This window comes from Macaca fascicularis, chromosome 16 (assembly GCF_037993035.2).
Source record: "Macaca fascicularis isolate 582-1 chromosome 16, T2T-MFA8v1.1".
In the NCBI taxonomy this organism is placed as follows: domain Eukaryota; kingdom Metazoa; phylum Chordata; class Mammalia; order Primates; family Cercopithecidae; genus Macaca; species Macaca fascicularis.
The window spans coordinates 43,230,270-43,245,733 of record NC_088390.1 but is presented as its reverse complement, the minus strand read 5'-3'; the positions used below and the strand labels follow the sequence as shown (position 1 = coordinate 43,245,733).

General features: G+C 46.7%; 1 long non-coding RNA gene across 1 annotated transcript; it reads left to right on the top strand.

The window, feature by feature from the left end:
• Window positions 1-13: 13 nt before the first annotated feature.
• LOC135967643 (uncharacterized) lies at window positions 14-15,132 on the top strand. Its single transcript, XR_010581782.2, has 3 exons — window positions 14-59; window positions 14,354-14,426; window positions 14,998-15,132. It is a non-coding gene; the product is annotated as an uncharacterized lncRNA (long non-coding RNA).
• The last annotated feature ends 332 nt before the right edge of the window (window positions 15,133-15,464 follow it).

Here is a 15,464-nt window from a genome sequence, read left to right as displayed (position 1 = left end):
TCCACCGGTTCTCAGTTCCGCTTTAGTCCAGAGAGAAGACACTACGCTTCGGCGTTCAGGTGAGAGCCGGAGGAAGCTGGGGTGCTCGTGGAAGAAGGGGACGCAGGAGGAAACGAAGAGTAGAGACCCTGGATGCGTCCCAGCCGACGCAGGTGGTGGGCCAGGAGAGCCCGCAGGGCGGAAGAGAAACTGACCACTTAGGAAGGGGCGCCGAGGCCAGCGGGGAGGTGAGGCCGCCTTAGGTGGGGTGCGCGCGCCCTGGAGGGACTCCATTTATTTCCACTTTGGTTACTGCTCTCCAGGCCCCAGAACCTCCCTGGCCCGGTCTGGCGGTTTGGGTTTGCAGAACTGCCCGCCAGAGAGCGTAGACGAGGGTGAAGGAGTCCAGGAGGACTCTTGGAAACAGACTACTTTATGGGCAGAGGGAGTAGCCAAAGTGAAGCTCCCCCAGCAGCCGGGCTGCACCGGCGCCCAGCCTGACAACGCCACTGGGGAGCTGGACCCCTGGGGCTCCTCACTCTCCTGTTTAAACCCGATGTCAAGGCGTCTTCGCCTTGGGGGAGGATGGTGAGGCAGAATGGTGAGGCACTAGGATGGTGAGGCAGTGAAAGCAAAGCTTGACCTGCAGCTGGATGGACACTTGCAGCCGAGTGTCCCCCCGGCTCACTCATTTCTGGTTTATTCGCAGTTCCAGAACATCTGTGGTTCCCTGGGCAGGGGACGAGCTCTGCAGACGAGGTCACTGCAGCAGTGGCAGGAATCTTGCACTCCTAGTAGAGAAGGTGTCGACAGAGCTATTGAGGGAAAGAAGTTTTTTGTTTTGTTTTGTTTTGTTTTTTTCCAGTCTGGCCTGGGCCAGGTAGGAAGCCATAGGCCTGGCAGCACTATTGGAGTTTCACCTGCTTCTCCCCGGGAGACCGGCAGGAGGGGAGGGCTGCGCCCAAACCTGCAAGCTAGGACCTGACCTGTAGAAGAACAGGGGAAGGGAATTCTTTGCTTCCACCATACACAGACCTAAGGCTTCTGGGGAGAAGCATAACGCTTCCCTTCTGGGAGCCTCAGTTTCCTCATCTGCAAAAAGGGGATACCACTGATACCTTTTATTTGGGGGGGTGTATATTGAGTGAGACCACTTGTGCAACCTCTTGGTCTAATAATAAAGTTCAACACTTTCTGGTCTGGGAAGATGGGAAGCCAGTTCCCAGTAGTAGTAAAATTGAGTTTCTCTGGAAACTTAGGGTTTTCAGAATTGGTGATACAGTGCTGGGGTTGGAGGGATTGGAGGACTAAGGTTTCAGAATCAGCAGAAACATTGCAAAAGAGTTTCTAAGCACATTTTCCTTCCTCTCCCACCCTTGAAAGATAACTAGGAGGAAGTAAGGTTAGGTTAGGGATAGAGAGGAATTTCAGCAGGAGGAGGAAGGGTCTAGCAGCTCTCATCTGCCTAGGGGCAGGATCTATTCTCTTAGGTGTGCGAGGGCTGATGGTGTAATTTATCAAGTCAGGCTATTAAGGAGCTAGGATGCCTCTTAAATACAGGGTCTGCTACAGGTGCCTGGGCCACTTGTGCTGAGAGCCAGAAAGAAGGGATGGTTAAGTGCATGGAGCCTGGGGAAGGTTTACACTGATCTCAGTCCCTCTTTGCCTGAGACAAGCAAACCCCAAATTCAGGAACATCTCCATCCTTCAGCCTCCAGAAGCCCGTTACTCCTCAGGTTGCCAGAGGGAGTCATAACTTCATAAAAATGTTGGCTTTTCATTTCACCTTTTTTTCCCCTCTAGTTTGTTGTAATAGGTGGCAAATCTTTGCCTCTCATAATTCTGCCCACTGGAAGAACATTCTCTACCTGTCCAGCTTGCCTCAAGAAGGATAATGAAGTGTTCAGAGTAAATGGTCCTGGAGAACAATTTCTTTTTCTGTCTCTCACTCGCTATCAGGATAGAAGCATCAAGTGTAATGAAGATCAGTTTCTGTGTTAAGCTGGAAAAACCCATTGAAAAAACAGCAATCATTTCTGTTGTAACAACAAAACTTTGATTGGCAGTTCCAGCTGCTGTGTGCCCCATCTGATTCCCAAGTCTCATTCTCTCTCAGAATTCAGGTGTCAGCAAACCCATTCTTCCCCATACCCCAGGTAACTGCGTGAAAGTGCAGGAAATTTCACACAGAGGGTACGACACATTTCCTATGAGTGTCAGGTATGTTTTCCAGGTAATCTGGCTATTCACATCCAGCAACTTCCTGTAATGCTCCTTCCTAGACCTACCTTGTAATATACCACTTTGTGCGATGTAAGTGCTCATCAAGTAATTATTCTGTACTGTAGATCTTCAAACAGTTTCACCAATCCCTTCATATGGAAATTTAGAAAGAGATGTGTAAAGTAGACCAGCAGATAGTCTTTCAGAATGCAGGTCACAAATGCTAAGTGAGCTATCCTATAAAACTCTTCAGTTAAACTTCCCCCAAATAGAGGAAGACGGAGTAGGATTGAAATAACATCTGTTTATGCTTCACACAGAATAAAGTGATGATGGACTGATATAATAACCCTATTTTAAAGATGGAAAAATAAGATATGGGAGAGTCTCAGGTTGCTTGTAGCCACCTCAGCAAATTAAAGGAAGGGTTGAGATTGGGGCTCAGAACTTTTGAGCAGGACTTTAGGATGAAAGGAGAAGGTCTCTAGCTGTCATTGTTCTGAGAGATGAGAAGTTGAAAGGAGGATTCTAAGGGGGGAGAGGTGGAGGATACCCAGCAGAGAATAGTGGGCAGGCTTTGGAGTAGTCAAACAGAACTAAACTTGAACCCAAGATCTGCTTCACCTGCTGTGTGACTTCGGGCATGTTACATTATCTTTCTGATCTTTAGTTTCCTTATGTGCAAAATGATAATGACACTCTACTGCGCCTGTGTGAAGATTAGGTGAGTTAGCAACTACAGATTCCTAGAATATGGTGGGCTCTCACGTATTTAGAAAGAAAAGACACATCTTGAAAACACGCTGAGAACTGAGGCAACTGATGTCTTTAGGCTCTTATAGTCCCAGCATGTTTTTGAGAGCTACTGAATTTGAAGAGACCATATCAGTTTTGTCTACTCAAACTAGATGAATTTGCAGTTCATATCCCAAGGTTTTTTTCTTTTTTTTATGGGAGGTGCAATCCCTGGTATAAAATAAGTTGAAATCTAGTTGATTCATCACTCTATGAAGGCGTTCTGGGCACCATGCTGGTCATTCCACAGATTGGCACGTGTGGTTTCTGTGAACTCATCTCCCCTGGAACTTAGCAGCGCAAGTGATATTTTTCTGATTTGTACATGCAGTCTTTCCCCTACTTTTCACGGTTGCACTTCTTTGTTTACAGAAGAGATTCTGGTCATTTCCACCCCCTGCCACTCCACTCTCCCAGGCTTTCTGATTGGTTCACAGAGTATCTAGAAGGCCTCAAAATAAAATCATCTCTAGAGTAAAACATAAATACCATCCTAAGCTGTTCTGCAGGAGGTCAGGGGCCTTCTTGTTAGACAGCAGTGTTGCAACCTGGAGAACATTCTAGACTTCAGGGTCTGGAAAGAGCCTGAGGTTCTTCTTCTGGCTACAGTACCCCTTTCTGGGAAATTCATCTCCCCAGGAGTTTTGGTGAGCACCTTCTCTGGGTCTCTGATTCTACCTTTGAAAAATGGCCGGTTGGTTTGGATAACCATTTAGGTCCTCCGACTTTTTTTATAATTTGAAATTCCTAAAAGGTCTTAAATTATTAGGATGTCTACTTGCAGGCCTTTGGGCAGATGGGCCAAGAGCTCAGGCCAGACCTCTATGTAGTAGTGGACATGAAGCCTTGACTAGCCACGAAAAAATATACCACAGAGAGCAAACCCCATGAGGGGCAGGCATCTTCTCATGTCTTACTCCTCAGTGCCTGGAGAGATGCCGATGCATGGTAGATGCTCAAGAAAATGCTTACTGAGTAAATGAACATGTGATTGCCTCTGGACAATACTGTTAAAACTAAATACTTGCCAGGTGTGGTGGCACACACCTGTGATCCCAGTGCTTTGGGAGGCCAAGGTGGGAAGATAGCTTAAGCCCAGGAGTTCAAGATCAGCTGGGGCAAAATAGTGAGACCCTGTCTCTACAAAAATAAAAAAAGTAGCCAGGCATGGTAGTGCGTGCTCATAGTCCTAGCTACTCGGGAGGCTGAGGTGGGAGGATCGCTTGAGCTCAGGAGTCTGAGGTTGGTTCCATTGAACTATGACTGTGTCACTGCACTTCAGCTTGAGTGACAGAGTGAGACCCCATTCTCTAAATAAATAAATAACTACTTTTACCAGACACAAAAGAATCTATACTGTGTGATTCCATTTATATAAAGTTAAAAAGTGGAAAAACGAATCCATGGTGCTAGAGGTTTCTGGGGTGCTAGAAAAGGTTCTATATATTGGTTGGGATGGTGGATCCATCACCAGGCTACATGTGTGGGATTTGTGCATGTTGCCATATGTAAGTTATAAATTAGTATAAAGTAAATTAAATAAATAACTCCAAGTATAAAATGTAAACAGTATAGGGCTGGGCGCGGTGGCTCACGCCTGTAATCCCAGCACTTTGCGAGGCCGAGGCAGGCGGATCACGAGGTCAGGAGATTGAGACCACCTGGCTAACATGGTGAAACCCCAACTCTACTAAAAATACAGAATTAGCCAGGTGTGGTGGCGGGCGCCTGTAGTCCCAGCTACTCGGGAGGCTGAGGCAGGAGACTGGTATGAACTCAGGAGGCAGAGGTTGCAGTGAGCCAAGATCATGCCACTGCACTCCAGCCTGGGCCACAGAGCAAGACTCCATCTAAAAAAAAAAAAAAAGTAAACAGTGTAAATAATCTTCTTATCCCCCTCAACGGTTTACAGTTGATGTTTGGTCCTCCAGATTTTTTCCTATTCATCATTATAGTTAATCATCATTAAGGTCTATAGCATAGTATAGTCCAGGAGTCAGCAAACTTTTTCTATAAAGGGCAAAATAGTAAATATTTTAGGTTTTATGGGCCAGACGGTCTCTGTTACAACTATTCAACTCTGCTCTTATCGACAATATATAAATGAATATGTGTGGCTGTGTTCCAATAAAGCTTATTTACAAAAACAATTAGCTGGCTGCATTTGGCCCATGTGTCACAGTTTGTCAACCCCTGGATAAAGCACTTATGCCACTAGAAGTCCACATGTCCAAAAGGGGCCTTAAAATCATCCCCTTTCACTTCTTCCTCTTTGGGATAAGGAAGCAAATTCAGGGAGGATAAATGACTTTCCCAAGAGATACAGCACAGGACCCTGGGAGAATCAGTTCTGGAGTCAGACGGGCCACCTGCTTTCTGGGAGTGTGTGGCCATAACTTTGGGCAAGTTACTAAATTTCTTTCAGCCTTATATTATCACCAAAGGTAAACAGTGATAATAATGAAATTCATACCTTATAAAGTTCCTGGAAGAATTAAATGAAGTAACACAGAAAAACATCTTGTGTGGGGTTGGCACGAGCTGGGAACACATGGAGTACTTGCTTGATCACAGCACACGGCTCAGAGGCTCCCTCGTGTCCTCCCTCCCCTCCTTTGAAATACAGAGTTTCTGGTCTGAGTTCAGTAACAAACACTACCGAGTGTCTACTCTGCATGGAGCACTCTGGGGAAATAACAAATGGATACAGGAGGATCCCAGATCCCACCAGTCCCCACCATCAGATTCCTTTCTAGAAATCCCTTTCGGCTCTGAGCTTTTATTTCCCAGACATGCTGCTATTAGATGATCGTTGCCAGGGAAACTCCTAAAGGTAAAGAAGATTTCTCTCTCATTTTGATTCAACAACCCACATCCTTCTGCTGGGTCATTTTTTAGAAAGAGGGTATTCCCAGTAGCTTGTAAAAGATTAAATTAAAAACTGGCTACCTAGTATGATATTAAACTAATAAATACTACACCTACCATAGCCTTCGCTCCAGAGCAACCATCTACTCCTCTTTCTTTTACCACAACATCCATGAAAAATGAGATTGGCAGTGGGCCTAGCACAAAGAAGGTGCCCCATAAGTGTTTATGGAGTAAATGGTAGGCCCAGCACACAGCAGGTGTTCCATAAATATTTACTGAATAAATGATCGTGGCTAGGCTGCAGTGTTTCAGGAAAAAGGCAATAGAATTTTCTGGAAACTGTTTTCAGATTGATATTTAAATAAGTGTTATTGAGGTGCCCCAGCTCCACTCTCCCCTTTTTCCTCCCTCACAGGCCTGTGAAGTAGGCAATATCCTCCATCCCTGCTTTAATGATGAGGAAATGGAGGTTCCAAGAGGGTAAGAATTGGCCCAAGGACCCACAAACAGTTAAGGAGGGGAACCCCGGACTTGGACAGAGGACCTCTAGATCCCATGTTATGTGCCTCGTTTGTGGCACTTTGACACCTTCCGAGCCCTGAAACAGATGGGGGCACACACAGAAGCACCCTGAAAAGTCTCAGCACACAGAAAAATCTTGTGATTGCTTTAAAGAGGCAGAGAGAGAGGGAGAAAGGAGACAGAGAGGGGAGAGGATGAGAGAGAAAGTCTTTCCTGTCAAGGGAGAGACCTGGCACGTAAAGAACTATGCTATTTGTACAGTATTTTATGGTGTGCAAAGAGCTTTCCTCTTTTATTTGATCTTCAAAAGAGTCCTGCAAAGAAGGCAAGGCAGGCATTACTACGCACATTTCACAGATGACGAAACTGAGGCTCAGAGGAAAAACGACCCCCAAAAGGCGCCAGAATCACCACCTGAGACTTCTGCATCTAGAACCCAGTGTTTTCTCCATGACATTGGGTTTGTATAATGACAAGATCAGCACAAAGCACAGCCAAGGAACAGGGACCAGGCCTAAGAGGAAGACACAGTAAGACAACCAGTTTCTACCCCCGATGCCATGCTTGAGTGAGGCAAAGGCTTTTTCCTTCCTCTCTGGTAAGGGTTCTAGGAAAGAGTTCGATCTGTGAGTCAAGAACCTCTGCCCACTTGATGTTATCCTGTTTCTCCCCACCGACGAGTCTTCTCTGATTCTAGAGGTCCTGGTTGCAGAGCAGGAGCGAGGTGGACTCTGCCTCCACTTGCCCTACTGTGTCTGGTCGGGAGTGCTGTCCATGACCTGTGCCTTGGGCATGAGAGTTACCACTCAGCCTCACACTAAGGGATGACCGAGGTATCCTTTTGTGCTCTGATGACTATGCCCTGTTCCCAGGCCTGGGGATGAAGAGCCATGCAGGGCTTCTGAGTCAATGCAACAAACATTTATGGAGCATCCGCTATGTGCTGGGCATGCAGTCAGTGTCTGGCACTGCTGGAGCAACCAGATTCACTTCCTGCTCTAAAGGAGTTGGTTATCCAGAGGGAGGGACAGACATGGACACACACCTCTATTGCTAGACAGAGTGGAACAGGCTTCATGATAGCACTGTGCTGATTGCTTTACACAAAGCATCTCATTTGCTCTTCATAACTGCCCATGAGACAGTATTATTATTGTTAGTGTTCCTAACTGATGCTTAAACTGTTGGAGTTGCACAGAGCTTGTTCTTGCTCAGATTGGGTTGAGATTCAAATGCAGCTCTCCCTGGCTTTCTGTACCAGTCAAGAGGCAGGTGCCGTAGGGAATCAGCATGGGGCTTGGAGTCAGCCTGATCTGGGTTGAAATCGGTCTCTGCTGCTTTTCAGATGGGACCTTGGGTAAGATGACACTCTGAACTTCAGTTTCCTTATCTGTAAAAAGGAGGACAGTGTAGAAATTGGCAGACCAGACAGTACATGTAAACCCCCTTGGCACAATTAATAAATAGAAGCAAATGTCAATAATAATAGGGGAACCAACAAAATTCTGTGCCGGCTCAGGGTCCTTAAAGAGCACATAGAATGTTGACATCAAGGAGAAGCCAGAGAACATTTCAAGCAGAAAGAAGAGCTGAGCCCAGCATGAAAGCAGGTAATGAGGCGACGGGGGAGGAGAGCAAGTTGGGCTGCCTGGACCACGGAGGAATCTTGCTAACGATGACACTGGAAAGTAAGGACAGGGCTGGTCAAGAGCAAACATTGAATGCCAGGCCTGGGGGGTCTCATCCTCTCTCCTTAGGCAATGAGGCATCTCAAAGTTTTCAATGGCGTATGAGCCATTATTTAATTTTTTTTAAAGAATGCTTGTAACGACAATAACAATAGTAGTGACTACTTATTATGTACCTATATCACTGTGTGAAGATTTACACTAATCTCATCTGATCCTTAAAATTATCTGAGGTTGCTGGTTTTTGTTTTTTGTTTTGTTTTGTTTTGTTTTGAGATGGAACCTCACTCTGTCACCCAGGCTGGAGTGCGGTGGCATGATCTTGGTGCACTGCAAACTCCAGCTTCCGGGTTCAAGCGATTCTCATGCCTCAGCCTCCTGAGTAGCTGGGATTACAGGCACGTGCCACCATACCTGGCTAATTTTTGTGTTTTTAGTAGAGACAAGGTTTCATCATGTTAGCCAGGCTGATCTTGAACTCCCGACCTCAAGTGATCTTCCTGCCTCTGCCTCCCAAACTGCTCGGATTACAGATGTGAGCCACTGTGCCCGGCCTCAGGTTACTCTTATTATCTCCATTTTACAAAACTGAGTGAAATGGTTCAATATGAAGACTCTGTAGCCAAATTGCCAGGATTCGGATTTTGGACTCACAGCTCACTTACTGTATATGGGCAATTCACTAAACCTCTGTGGGGCTCACCGTTCCCACCTTTAAAATGGGGATAGAGATAGCATTTACCTCACAGGGAGGTTGTAAACAGTAAATGGTCAATGCCTATATAAAGCAATTAGAAGAGAGGCTGTCAATAAGCTTTCAGTAGCTCTTATTTGATGATGATTACCCGAGGTGACACACTTAGAGAGACACGGTACCAGCAGGCTCATTGATCTCATTGATGGAGACCCTCCAGTGAGCCTTTGCCCACAGGAGGTGAGTGAAGGTGTTGCCGGGCAGCACAGAGGGAAAGAAACCAGAGCGGAGATGAGGGTCTCCGTGGAAGGAGCCTCTTCAAGGTTGCTGATGGGTGCCCCTCAGCTTTCACGCACCAGGGCCTTAGGAAGAGTGAGTCACAGCCCACACCACATGCAGGAGGAGGCCTAGAAGTTCAGCAACTCACCAGAAGCCACAGTGCGGCAACAGGAAAGTTCAGATATAATCCATGTAAGGTGGAAAGACCCCTCTCTTATTCATCCTCTCCCCACACTTCCCCTGCCAAACCTATAGCGACTTGCTAATTTCCATTCCTATACCTGTTCACCTGCCACTCCCTCCACCTGGAAGAGCTCCTTCCAGCCAAACCAGACTTTGCAACTTCCCTGAAAATGTGGTTTAAAATTCATGAGTGGCTGGAAGCTTTCCTGACTAGCTCTGTTCCTTCTAATCATCCCCCCCACCCCACCCCGTAACCTTCTGGGATCAGCTGAGAGCTCAAGTCCTTTGAGAAGCCCCACCTGACCCTAGGTTGAATTATCAATCAGTGGTTCTCACTTGGGCATGGTTTTAACTCCTAGGGGGCTCTGGTAATATCTGGTAGGGTCAGCTTCATGAGTGTGCTTGGGGTTTAACGCCCTGTAGTTGCCATCTTGAAATTCTTTTTTTTTTTTTTTTTTTTTTGAGACGGAATCTTGCTCTGTAGCCCTGTAACCCAGGCTGGAGTACAGTGGCGCGATCTTGATTCACTGCAAGCTCCGCCTCCCAGGTTCACGCCATTCTCCTGCCTCAGCCTCCCAAGTAGCTGGGACCACAGGCGCCCGCCACTACGCCCGGCTAATTTTTTTGGTATTTTTAGTAGAGACAGGGTTTCACTGTGTTGGCCAGGATGGTTTCGATCTCCTGACCTCGTGATCCGCCCGCCTCGGCCTCCCAAAGTGCTGGGATTACAGGCGTGAGCCACCGCGCCCGGCCGCCATCTTGCAATTCTTAATAGTTTTTTACTTTCTGTTTTGTAGGTGAAGCTGATGGGACAATAGGGCATATGCCGGGAGCTTAGAGTCTCAGTTCATGTGGTCCGCCCTTCCCACTGCCTCCTTACCTTTCCGGCGTGGGTTTCAGGCCCCAGCTCTCCATCCACGGATGCCCCTGGCTTGGCCAGGCCTCTCTCTTCCCACTCCCACTCAGCAACCACTGCTGCCCTCTGTGTCCTTAGGGTCTTCATGTGGGCAGAGAGAGGTTGAGATAGAGTATTTTTGTTGCACGGCATCTCGGGGTGGAGCTTGGCAGTGGCCATCCCTGACCCAGGCTGGCAGTGCCATGGAGCATTAGGCAATAGGCTACGTGGGGGGCATGCTTTTTACCCACCTCTGAACCAAGGGTGTCCTTGTGCCATGGTTGTAATGCCCTTGGGGGTTGTCCATCTGCCATGGGTTGGAGCAGCAAGTTGTGGGAAGGGAGACCTGGTTTGACTTCCATGCCCTCGGAAGGGCAAATGCATGGCCCAGTGGCTGGTCAGAGCGGGGACGTGGCAGCTGGTGGGTTCCGTGTGTGTGCTGAGTCATGGAGTGGGGTCACCAGACACCTACAAGGGTTTGCACTCACCCTGATAGTGTGCCTATCCCAAGGGAATGAAAACGCTTTATATCTGAGTATCTTCAGGGGCACTTTCCCTCTGCTTTATGAATGAAGAGTCCCACACTTTCTTTTTGCACTGGGCCTTGCAAATTATGTAGTTGGTCCTAATGTCTAGAGACGTTTTTGGTTGTCATGGCTGAGGGGGCGGTGCTACTGGCATCTAGTGGGTAGAAGCCAAGGATGTGGCTAAACATACCACAGTGCATGGGACAGCCTCCCACAACAAAGAATTATCTGGTCTAAAATGTCCATGGGGCAGAGTGAGGTGGCTCATGCCTATAATCCTAGTACTTTGAGAGGCTGAGGCAGGAGGATCTCTTGAGCCCAGGAGTTCGAGACCAGCCTGAGCAACGTAGTGAGACCCCTTCTCTATTTTTAAAAATTAAAAAAAAAAAAAAATGTCAGTGGGGCTGAGGTTGAGAAACACGTGGTTTTGTGGTTTTGTATTCTTCCTTTCTGTTCCCAGTGCCCTCTGTGCTGATTTCTGTCCTGGCTCTTTGCTCAGGTTGTGGAAATGACCTCATCACGTGTCTAGACCAGAAGTTGCGCAAGGACAGGCTTGAATTTTTATCAATCTCAGATCCTTAGCACCAGGACTTAAGGTGGTGATAGGGCACAGTAATTCACTGACTGTACTGGCAGACAAGCTGATGAACTTACTTTACCATATTTTAACCTATTGTTTTGTGTTTGTTGGAAGTCTAAAACCATTTACAGCTGTTCTTGAGGCATTACATGATTGTTGTATCTTTCCTAAGTGGATTGTAAATTCCTAAAGCACAGGAAATACGCTTTTTTTTTTTTCTGAGACGGGGTCTTGCTCTTGTTGCCCAGGCAGGAGTGCAGTGGCACGATCTTGGCTCACAGCAACCTCCACCTCCCGGGTTCAAGTGATTCTTCTGCTTCAACCTCCTGAGTAGCTGGGATTACAGGCGCCTGCCACCATGCCCAGCTAATTTTTATATTTTTAGTAGAGACAGGGTTTCACCATATTGGCCAGGCAGGTGTTGCACTCCTGACCTCAAGTGATCCACCTGCCTCAGCCTCCCAAAGTGCTGGAATTACAGGCATGAGCCACCATGCCTGGCCAGGAAATAAACTTTCTAAGTCTTCTGTGTTGCTCAGTTGTGCTTAGAACAGTGCACTGTATGCCGCAGGTGCTCTGTAAGCGACTACATCTTTTGCTGTGTTCTGTGTCTACCTTTCTGCATGTCCAAGGTCCAGGTTACATTCATTTATTCATTCAACAAACATCCATTCAGAATTTACTATATGCAAAATACTGGAGATTTAAAGATGTTAAAGACACAATTTCTCTCTCTCTCTCTTTTTTTTTTTTTTTTTTTTTTTTGAGAAGGAGTTTTGCTCTTGTTGCCCAGACTGGAGTGCAATGGCGCGGTCTCGACTCACCGCAACCTCCAACTCCCGGGTTCAAGCAATTCTCCTGCCTCAGCCTCCTGAATAGCTGGGATTACAGGCATGTGCCTTCACGCCTGGCTAATTTTGTATTTTTAGTAGAGACAGGGTTTCTCCATGTTAGACAGGCTGGTCTCAAACTCCTGATCTCAGGTGATACACCCGCCTCAGCCTCCCAAAGTGTTGGGATTATAGGTGTGAGCCACTGAGCCTGGCCTAAAAATACAATTTCTATTCTCAAGGAGTTCAATCTGGCCAGGGAGTTAGAAAGTGTTTTTTTGTTTCTGTTTTGTTTTGTTTTGTTATTTTGAGACAGAGTCTCCCTCTGTCACCCAGGCTGGAATGCTGTGGCACGATCTCGGCTCACTGCAACCTCCACCTCCTGGGTTCAAGTGATTCTTCTGCTTCAGCCTCCCAAGTAGCCTGGACTACACGTGAGTGCCACCACACCTAGCTAATATTTGTATTTTTAGTAGAGACAGGGTTTTACCACATTGGCCAGGCTGATCTCAAACTCCTGACCTCGTGATCCGCCCGCCTTGGCCTCCCAAAGTGTTGGGATTACAGGCGTGAGCCACTACGCCCGGCCAAAAAGTGTTTAACTCCATGTAATTAAGCATCATAATTGCTATGAAATTAGCCTTCAGAAAACTAATGATTAAGAAGAGAGAAAAGGCCGGGCGCGGTGGCTCACGCCTGTAATCCCAGCACTTTGGGAGGCCGAGACGGGCGGATCACGAGGTCAGGAGATCGAGACCATCCTGGCTAACACGGTGAAACCCCGTCTCTACTAAAAAATACAAAAAACTAGCCGGGCGAGGTGGCGGGCACCTATAGTCCCAGCTACTTGGGAGGCTGAGGCAGGAGAATGGCGTGAACCCGGGAGGCGGAGCTTGCAGTGAGCTGAGATCCCGCCACTGCACTCCAGCCTGGGTGACAGAGCGAGACTCCATCTCAAAAAAAAAAAAAAAAAAAAAAGAAGAGAGAAAATACAGTAGAATTCTAATTCCACCAGAATTAGAAAATTCTGTTTGTAACAGAGTTCTCAAGCCTTGTTTGGGTTTGTAACTTGGACCTTTGCAGAAGTTGGTTTGTTTGTTCAACAAGTATGTGTCTGTGTCAGGCCCTATTCCGGGTACTGGTGATGCAGCCGTGAATGAAACAGACAAAGCCCCTGTCCTCCCAGAGCTCACCTGCCAGCAAGAGCCAGGGGCAGACAGCAAGTCAAGAGGATGTATGAACAAGAGGATGTATGAACGAGAAAAATGAAAGGGCAGGGGACAGTGAAAAGGAAGTGTGCGGGACACTGTTGTAAGTGAGGGATCTTCCTGGGGAAGGAGGTTCAAAAGTGACATGTGGCTGGAAATCAACTCGGACTTCTTGGGATGTTCGTGTGCTCCACCCACCCTACCATACAGGCCCAGTGCATGCCCAGAAATCCCCTCTGAGTTGCAAAGACACTGACTATACATAGGAATGAGTTGAATGAAGTGTTGCTAAGTTTTTAAAGGGCTTTTCTTTAAAGCATTTGTGTGAAAATATTTTTCCCCAGTTACTCCTCTCAATTAAAAAAAAAGTTTGAACACCTCGTTTCCACTATTTGTATGAATGAATTAATTAACTTACTACATGTGCTACCATACTAATATTTTATGCTCATTGTAAGACTAACACAAGAATAAAAGTATGGAGTTAACATACATATAAAAATAAGGCCAGGCATGGTGGTTCACACCTGTAATCTCATTACTTTGGGAGGCTGAGATGGTTGGATCATCTGAGGTCAGGAGTTCGAGACCAGCCTGGCCAAAATGGTGAAACCACCTCTCTGCTAACAATACCAAATAAATAAATAAAAAAAATAATAGCTGGATGTGGTGGCAGGTGCCTGTAATCCCAGCCACTTGGGTGGCTGAGGCAGGAGAATCACTTGAACCCAGGAGGCGGAGGTTGCAGTGAGCTGAGACCGCACCATTGCACTCCAGCCTGGACAACAAGAACGAAACTCCGACTCAAAAATAAAAAAAATAAGATCCAAGATTTTCATCCTGTACCCTCAATATATCGGCTTGTGCATAAAATAGAAAAGTACTAATTTCTATTTTATTTTTGGATAAACTTGCCTAGAGGTCACAAGACAGACACCTCTCAGGAATTTTTTACAATTTGGAAAATAATAAGGGGAGATTGATTGGAGGTATAGGAGGAGAGAGAAAGGCAGAAAGAAAGAAAAGAAAAGGGGGATAATGAAGAAAAGAAATGAAATAAGCTTTTTTTTTAAAAAAAGGAAAGCAGGATAAAAGGGAAGGAGAGAAGGAAAGCAAAAGAAAGAAATGAAGAAAGAAAAGAAACGAAGGAAGGTAAGAAGAGGAGAGAGAGTGAAACGGAGAGAGAGAGGGAGAAAGGGAGGGAGAGAGAGAGGAGAGAGGGAGAGAGAGAGGGAGAGAGAGAGAGAAAGAGAGAGGGAGAAAGGGAGGGAGAGAGAGAGGAGAGAGGGAGAGAGAGAGGGAGAGAGAGAGAGAAGGAGAGAGGGAGAAAGGGAGGGAGAGAGGGAGAGACAAGGAGAGAGGGAGAGACAAGGAGAGAGGGAGAGAGGGAGGGAGAGATGGAGAGAGAAAGGCAAAAAGTAAGGAAAAAATACCCCCAAGACACCACTGGACAGAGGCAGTGCCTCTGCCGTCTGGCCGGCCTTTGCTCAGACCTCTCAGTGTTGTAAGAATGTTCCGTCACAGTCCATGGGCTGGACCTTGGCCTCTTTCCACACATTCAGAACCAGCAGCTAATGCAATAGAGATTGCTTTCTGGTCCAGCTCTCTTACCCGATGGCCAGTTCCCCTTCGTGGCCCTCACTTGGCAGTGGTGTCAGGAGTGATGTGGAGGCTGACCTTTTCCCATCACTGTCCCGCACACCTCATTAACTTCTCCTTGCAGCTGGAGATGACCATTATGGAGTAGAAGAGCTGACAGGTTTTTCAGAGAGCAGAAGAATGCACCGTTTCCCAGAAGTTCCTGACCCGGGAGTTCTCGCCTGTAGGGCATGGGAGATAATCTGGTTTATGGGGCCATCAGAAGAAAGTCATGTTCCAAGCTCTTAAAGAACTCCGAGCACTTTTTTCTTCTTAGACCCTTGTGTTAAAAACAAAGGAATGAGACAAGGCGCTTCAGTGTAGAACGAATCAAGGAATACAAAATAAAATAATGAAAAAATGCTATGCAAATAACACAAACATAAAAACACAAGCGGTGTTTCTTGAATGAAATTTTTTACTTTCAAATTTGATGTAGCCCTGCACCAGGAGGCATGCAATATTTCGGTGAAGGAATAAATGGTGAATTTTCCCGGTAATTCTGTGACAATGCAAGGTGGACAGAATCTTCATGGAACCAGGGAGACTGAG